Source organism: Piliocolobus tephrosceles, chromosome 8, assembly GCF_002776525.5.
Source record: "Piliocolobus tephrosceles isolate RC106 chromosome 8, ASM277652v3, whole genome shotgun sequence".
In the NCBI taxonomy this organism is placed as follows: domain Eukaryota; kingdom Metazoa; phylum Chordata; class Mammalia; order Primates; family Cercopithecidae; genus Piliocolobus; species Piliocolobus tephrosceles.
Window position 1 is genome coordinate 57,366,177 of NC_045441.1, and position 7,879 is coordinate 57,374,055.

General features: G+C 44.8%; 1 protein-coding gene across 7 annotated transcripts in view; it reads right to left on the reverse strand.

The window, feature by feature from the left end:
- CCDC126 (coiled-coil domain containing 126) overlaps positions 1–5,286 on the reverse strand; it is a 52,359-nt gene extending 47,073 nt beyond the window's left edge. For 3 of the 7 annotated variants that reach the window (XM_023215990.1, XM_023215991.1, XM_023215993.1), the window contains exons 1-2: positions 5,008–5,286; positions 4,561–4,645 (exon numbers count right to left, since the gene is read on the reverse strand). The gene's annotated coding sequence lies outside the window, so the exon portion shown is untranslated. Of the gene's footprint in view, positions 1–4,560; positions 4,646–5,004 lie in introns of all 7 variants that reach the window. The other 4 variants (XM_023215994.1, XM_023215992.1, XM_023215996.1 and 1 more) reach the window with 3 other exon arrangements.
- Between the last annotated feature and the right edge of the window lie 2,593 nt (positions 5,287–7,879).

The following is a 7,879-nucleotide window of genomic DNA, read 5'->3' on the forward strand; positions in this document are numbered from 1 at the left end:
TGACAGAGTGAGACTCTATCTCAAAATTTAATTAATTCATTAAATCAAACAAAAAATCAGCAAATATTTAAACTAGAACACTTTCATCATAAAGATAAGAAAAATGAAGCACAAAGAGAAGTAACGACCACTCAAAGTCAAACATACAGAGAAACGTTAGGCATCCAAACCCTCAGCCCGGGACTCCACCGTTTTTCAAAAGCAGGGAACAAAATCAACAGTTTGCAACGAGCACTTTTTCAAAACACAAGATAAAATAGAAACCATCAGAGTAGACTGTACACATCAATTTTGTTTTGTGAAATTTCCAGTTTATTTTTACATATACAGACACATGCATGCATACACAGTTGTTGCTGTTTGAGACAGGGTTTGGCTCTGTTGCCCAGGCTCTAGAATGCAGTGGCCATAGCTCACTGAGCCTTGATCTCCCAGACTCAAGAGGTCCCCCACCCTTGCCTCAGTCTCCTAAGCAGCTGGGACTACAGGTGTGCGCCACCACGTTTGACAAACTTTATTTTTAGCAGGGACAAGGTCTCACTAAGTTGCCCAGGCTGGTCTCAAACTCCTGAGCTCAGGCAATCTTCCTGCCTCACCTTCCCAAAGTGCTGGGATTACAGGCATGAGCCACTGAGTCCAGCCTATGCACACACAGTTATACACGTATGGAGTCTTTTTTTTTTTTTTTTTTTTAATTATTGAGACGAGATCTACCTATGTCACCCAGGCCAGTCTCAAACTCCTGGGCCCACGTGATTCTCCCACCTCAACCTCCCTAGTAGCTAGGACTGACTACAGGCACACACTACCATACCCAGACATCTATGGAGTCTTGATATAAAAAGATCTCTTACTATGGATTGTAACAAAAAAGTTAAAAAAAATACTGCATTTCACACTCCCTGTCATCTGTCATGAAGTACTTCCTTTTATTTTATGCAAACATAGCAACAGCAACATTAAAAAGACAAATAGATGGCTAATCCTACCTTATAATCTCTCATTCAAATTTCATTTTTGCATCTATTCAGTGGTCTACATTTTGTGCCATTATAACTATAGCTACAGTAACTATCAACAGCAATAGCAGCAACTAGCAGGCAGAGAAGCTTTCACTCAGCCAAAGGTACTAGAAGAACTACTGCCTATTAGTCTCCAAAGGAATGTCAGCTAAAGAGGCATAGATTTACTACAAAAAGACACAGTATGTTCACCACAGCTCAGAGGTTCAAATAGTTCTCTCCAAAAACAAACCAAAAAGTCCTCCACAGACTTGACCCCGGAATGTAATTTCAGGGGAAAAGGAGCATTCCTAAAATGTTTTCTCTATGTAATACTCTCTGAGGTTAATATTGTTGGGGGGGGGGGGGGGGGGGATTAACACAGAACACAGCCCCAGTCACTCCATAATAAGGTCTAAGATTTAAAATGCACTGCCTTGAAAGAAACTACACTAAAATTCCAGCTAAGATACGGAAATGAGTGTCAAGACATCAGATCATTTTTAGATGGCACATTTGGGAGACGGAAGAGAAGACAACAGCACTGAATATTACAAAAACAGATAAAAGAAAAATGGTACAGTGAGGCAGGGATAAAAACAGAAAATGTTAAGGCAAAAAGAAAACTAAGCATTATGCTACAGTAAAAGTTTAATCTAAAATACAGACTGGCATAGTGGCTCACGCAACCTTGGGAGGCTGAGGAGGGCGGATCACTTGAGGTCAGGCGTTCAAGACCAGCCCGGTCAACATGGTGAAATCCCATCTCTACTAAAAATACAAAAATTAGACAGGCATGGTGTTGCATGCCTGTAAACTCAGTTACTTGGGTGGCTGAGGCACAAGAATCACTTGAACCCGGGAGGTGGAGGTTGCAGTGTGCCAAGATCGCACCACTGCACTCCAAGCTGGGTGACAGAGCAAGGCTGTTTCAAGCTAAACTAACTAAACTAAAATGTACAATAAAATAAACTATGCAGGCTGGGCTCCATGGCTCACACCTGTAATCCCACCATTTGGGAAGCCGACACAGGCAGATCACTTGAGGTCAGAAGTTCAAGACCAGCCTGGCCAACATGGTAAGACCCTGTCTCTACTAAAACTACAAAGATTAGCTGGGCATGAGGTACAAAAATTGCTTGAACCGAACAGGTAGAGGTTGCAGTGAGCCAGCACCACTGCACTCCAGCCTGGGTGACAGAGCAAGACTCTGTCTCAAAAAAAAAAAAAAAACCCTATATATATACATATACATAGACACACACTATGCAGCACCAGATACTTTAATCACAGAGCTTGACCTGTCATAGCCTTGGCCAATCATGTTTTGTGCCACATGACCCCACATTTTGTGCCACATGTGCCACATGGACCCTAGTTCCACAGCCAACTAGGCTAGAATCTGTGGCCTCAAAGAAAGAGGCCCCAGGGAAAACCAGGCAGTTGGCAGAAGGAGCTGAAGGAGAAGTCATGAAAATAATAAAGTTGGGTGAGGCGATTGACAGGTAAAGTTATGAAGAATCAGGCACAATAGGTATAGAGGCTATGAGCAAAAGATACAGAGTAGGGAGAAAGAGAACAAAGCATGTCAAAAATGCAGAGAAACTGTGCAGCTCACGAGAGAGTGATAACTGGCCAGTAGAGATTCTGATTTCTGGCAGCTTTCTTGTTGTCTCATATGTATTCCTTCCTTCAAGGTAGTTTGAAAGAATTATATAACCTGAAGGAGGAAGAAACACTAAGAACACAAATGACTAAAAGGGTTTACACCAATTTTGTTTACGCATTTAAAAAAACCTCTAAAAACCTTTATCATTGAAAGTCTGAGCTAGAAAAGCCTTTGGAATCAGACCAATTCACTATTTTAGAGATGAGGAAATTGAGGACCACAAAGTAATCTAAGGTTTCACAGATAGTGACAGAGCAAGGACAATACTAAGGACTCCTATTTCCATAGCCATTATTGTCTGTCCTACACTGCACTAAATAACACCAACATAGAAACATTTTCCTCAAAACAAGTATTTTTGCAACACGTTTTAGAGTGAGTCAGAAATTTTATGTGCATATGCCTTTTTCCACAGTTTAAGTAAGTTTTCTATAGTTTAAATAAGTTTTCCACTTATTTATTCTCTGGCTCTCTGTTATGCTTATAAAATACATCATTAGATTTCTCCTTTTCTTCCTCACATATATTTTAAAAATTAATCTGTCACTAAAGAAATAACACCAGCAATTCATCAGGCCCACTGGCTTTTTCCCCCTACAACTGCGTGTTTTAAAACAGTATTTACTCAGGATTGTTATTGCACATATTGTGTAATAGTGTTTGAACTCAAAGTAGTACAGAGCAGACATTTTAAGTGAAAAATAAACTTCAATTAAGGATCATAGAGATTTCCTTGAAGAAAAATTTATAACCAACGTCAGTAAAATTCAGGAGAAAATAGTGCAAGAACAACTGAAACTGAAAAGGGACTAATGTGAAATTATCAAGTCATTCCTGACGGAATTTATTGCATGCACTCAGGGTGTCTTGTGAACAAAAACTACAACTTGTAAACACAAATCGCAAACTGGGGAAATTACTAATCAGTGAGAAGATGCAGACGGAAGTAGAAAAAAGTTGACCCAGGGTAAACATGGTGAAGCCCAGAGGCAGGACTGTAGAACACCTGGATGCCTACTCTGACGAAACAAACACTTAAGCGCCTCTAAGGATCCCCAAAGACACATCTGACGTGGAGGGGAAACGTGAATAAATACTTGCATCTCTAAAGCTGATCCACAGAAAAGCAGAGTCATCCATTTCCTAAGAACAGTCTCAGCCATCTTAAAACAGCAGAAATTAGAAAGACGGCATATTTTAACGAATCCTTTCGTTAGGTTTAAGATAAAGTGAAGAACACAAAACCCAGGTATTAATGACTAAAAAAAGAAAAGCGCCGGGCGCGGTGGCTCACGCCTGTAATCCCAGCACTTTGGGAGGCTGCCGTGAGGCGGGCAGATCACGAGGTCAGAAGATCGAGACCATCTTGGCGAACACGGTGAAACCCCGTCTCTACTAAACATACAAAAAAATTAGCCGGGAGTGGTGGCGCGCGCCTGCAGTCCCAGCTTCTCAGGAGGCTGAGGCAGGAGAATGGCGTGAACCCGGGAGGCGGAGCTTGTAGTGAGCCGAGATTGCGCCACTGCACTCCAGCCTGGGCGACAGAGCGAGAATCCGTCTCAAAAAAAAAAAAAGGAAAGAAAAGAAAAGCACAAAACTCAAGTCCAGAGGCCACTTCGGTCACTTCAGTCATAGCTAATAAAGTATCACAAAGGATCTTTTCATCAAATGAAGACCTAATGACGTTATAGGTCTATATTCTTAATTCTAACAACTTAAAGGTATGTGTTTTGATGGATGAGAAAACTCAGGCTTAGAGCCTTTAAGTAACCAAGATCACCAAGGCAGGCAGTGAGAGAAACCCAGGCAGGATTCGAACCCTCGCTGCCTGAGCCATTCTCATTACCGCCACAGTCAACAATCAACACGGCAGTTTAAGTTCATCCTTACCAGTCACCCAGGACATGAGTTTTGAAGAGGGAGTTTAAAACGGGCGTCTGACTTTCTCTCTCTCCCAAAGTATAAGAGAACTGAGCTGTCAAAAACAGAAAAAGAAGTGAGTGCGGTGCCGCCCGGACTCTCCATCCCGCAGCTCCGGACCGAGCCCGCCCCGCTCGACTCGCGCAGCCCCAGTCACGCTCGGTTCCCCGCCCGGGCCAAGGGACCGCGGCTGTCAGACGCGGAGGGGCAGAGGCACGGCCCAAAGAAAGGGACAAAGAGCCTTTCCGGCCGCGGCCGGAGGCTGCCGGCCCGTTCCTAAGCCGGGTTTCCGCGGCAGCGGCCCTAGCTGGGCGGGGACCGGGGACGGGGGCGCGGCGGGGGAGGAGCGGCCGCCGAGGCGGAGGGGCTGCGCTAGAGGTGCGGGCCCGGCTGGCTGACTCGCCCCCTACTCACTACCTTGCCGCGGGCTTCCCGTCACGGTCGCCGCCGTCACGGAGCTTCTGAGCTGGGGCGACGCAGAGAGAGCTGATAAGCGGGCGTCAGCTGCGTCCCGCACTGGCGAAGCAGCCTCCAGATCGGGCTGGAGAAAGGCCGGGGGGGTGGGAGTCGGGACGCGGTTTGTTCCCAGCTTGTGGAGATTTTACTCCGCTAGTCCCTCGCACTCGGCTTCCGCTCCGCCTCCCGGCCGGCCCTTCCCGCACTCGGGGGCCAGCAGCCCACGGCGCGCAGCATTGTGGGAGATGTAGTCTCAGAATGAGGAAGCGGCGACACGTGCTTCCAGCCGCCCTGCACCTACCCTGGATCAGAACGACGCCGTTGCGCGGCAACCAGAGAGAGGCGGCGGGCTCTTGTGTGTTGGAAGATGAGCCCGCCAGAGGCATACCCTCGGCCTTAACTCGCTGCAGGCGCTGAAAGAAGGGCTCTGGCATCTTGTTCCCGACCCTCCAGTGAGAAACCAACCTCCCAATACTGTTGACCTGAGGCTGGGAAAGCTTAATGATGATTAAGTGTGCTACAGATGAGAATACCCATCATTGCAGCCGAAGGCCCTTAGCCAGTGGAGTGAGGCAAGAAAAATGAAAGGATTGAAGATTAAATACTAGGAAACAAAATTATTTTTTCATAGATGATATAATTATGTACATGGAGGCCAGGCGCCGTTGGCTCATGCTTGTAATCCCAGCACTTTGAGAGGCCAAGATGGGAGGATCACCTGAGGACGGGAATTCGAGACCAGCCTGGCCAACTTGGTGAAACCCCGTCTCTACTACAGATAGGAACTTAGCCGGGCCAGGTGGCGGATGCCTGTAATTCCAGCCTCTCAGCGGGCTGAGGTGGGAGAATTGCTTGAACCCAGGAGGTGGAGGTTGCAGTGAGCTGATATCGCACCACTACACTCCAGCCTGGACGACAAGAGCAGAACTCTGTCTCAAAAAAAACAAAAAAAATATGTTTATGGCACTTCAAAACAATCTGCAGATAAACTATTAACAATAAAAGAGTTTAACAAGGTTAATAGATACAAAAATCATATTTTAAAAATCAATATTTATTTATATATGCCAGTAAAAAAGATAATTTTTTTTAAAGATACCATTTACAACAGCTCCAAACAAATATCAAGTACCTAGGGATAAATCAATCAAAGAAATGCAAAACCTGACTGAAAAAAACATTGAAAGACCCTGAAGAAGACCTAAATAAAGATATAACATGTTCATAGATTGGAAGAGTCAATACTGAAAAATGCCAGTCTCTCCAAACCTACCTACAGAGCCAGTGCAATTCCCAACAAAATCTCAATAAATTTCTGTGTATGTGTGAGAAACTTGACAAGCTAATTTAAAATGCTATGGAAGAGCAAAGACAAGCATTCATGAAGAAGACGAGGAAGAAAAAAAAAGAAGAGGAGAAGGAGTGGGAGGAGGATAACTTGTGCTACCAGATAACAAGCTTTATTATAGAGTAGGCATGGTGGCCCATGCCTATAATCTCAGCACTTTGGGAGGCTGAGGCAAGTGGATTGCTTGAGCCTGGAGTTCAAGACCAGCCTGGGCAACATGGCAAAACCCCATCTCTACCCCCACAAAAAAAAAAAAAGTTAGCCAGTTGTGGTGGCATGCAGCTATAGTCCCAGCTACTCAGGAGGATCACTTTGAGGCCAGGAGATAGAGGCTGCAGTGAGCCATAATTGTGCCACTGCACTCGGGCAACAGCAAGACTCTTCCTCAAAAACAAAACAAAACAAAAACAAGCTTTATTTTAAAGCTGTCAATCTAAATAGTAGGACCTCTAAAAGAAAAAGACATTCATCTGAGAATAGGGTGTTGCGATGGGAATACACATGCCACAGTAAACTCTGTGTGTATTCAGGGTGGTAAAGGAAGACAAAGAAAAAATAAGAAAGATTAAATAATTGCTTTGAAATTATTATGCTTGGCTACAAAGATCAATAATAAGGGTGACTCCAGTTCTAGGTTGAACAGGCAGTTGCTGGGCAGATGTCCACACAGAAGTACTTGTTGTGTAAGGTTGCAGTGGTCTTTGTGTAGGGCTGTGGTTTTTGCAGAGTCTTTTGCAATAGTTTAGTTATCAGGCATACACGTGTGAAAGCCTTCCCTTCTTAGCCTTCCCCAGCTCCGTCATGGTGTTTTGTTTTTTAACACAAGTGACTCCATTTTGATTCTGACAATTTTCACATTTCCCTTTTTTGATCAAGATCTTTCTCAGAATGCATCACTGATCAGTCATTTTGTAGTTACATTCTGATGTCCCTGGAGGCCTGGTTGCTGGTTTCTTCCCACATTGTGGGGAGTGATTGGTGATGAGGAGTCAGTGTCAAAAACCATTTAGCCACATTTAGGCAATAAGGGAGGTTTGAAGAAAATGACTCTCAGGCTAAGTCTACCTGGAGTTTATTATTAAGGTCTATAGTCTTTTGCTGTCATCTCAAAGTGCTGGCCCAGCATTATTTTGTTAAGACCTACACTTCTGGCCGGGCGCGGTGTCTCAAGGCTGTAATCCCAGCACTTTGGGAGGCCGAGATGGGCGGATCACGAGGTCAGGAGATCGAGACCATCCTGGCAAATACGGTGAAACGCCGTCTCTACTAAAAAAATACAAAAAAAACTAGCCGGGCGAGGTGGCGGGCCCCTGTGGTCCCAGCTACTACTCAGGAGGCTGAGGCAGAAGAATGGCGTAAACCCGGGAGGCGGAGCTCGCAGTGAGCCGAGATCCGGCCACTGCACTCCAGCCTGGACGACAGAGCGAGACTCCGTCTCAAAAAAAAAAAAAAAAAAATTATATGTTACTTGTTAAATTTTTGCAG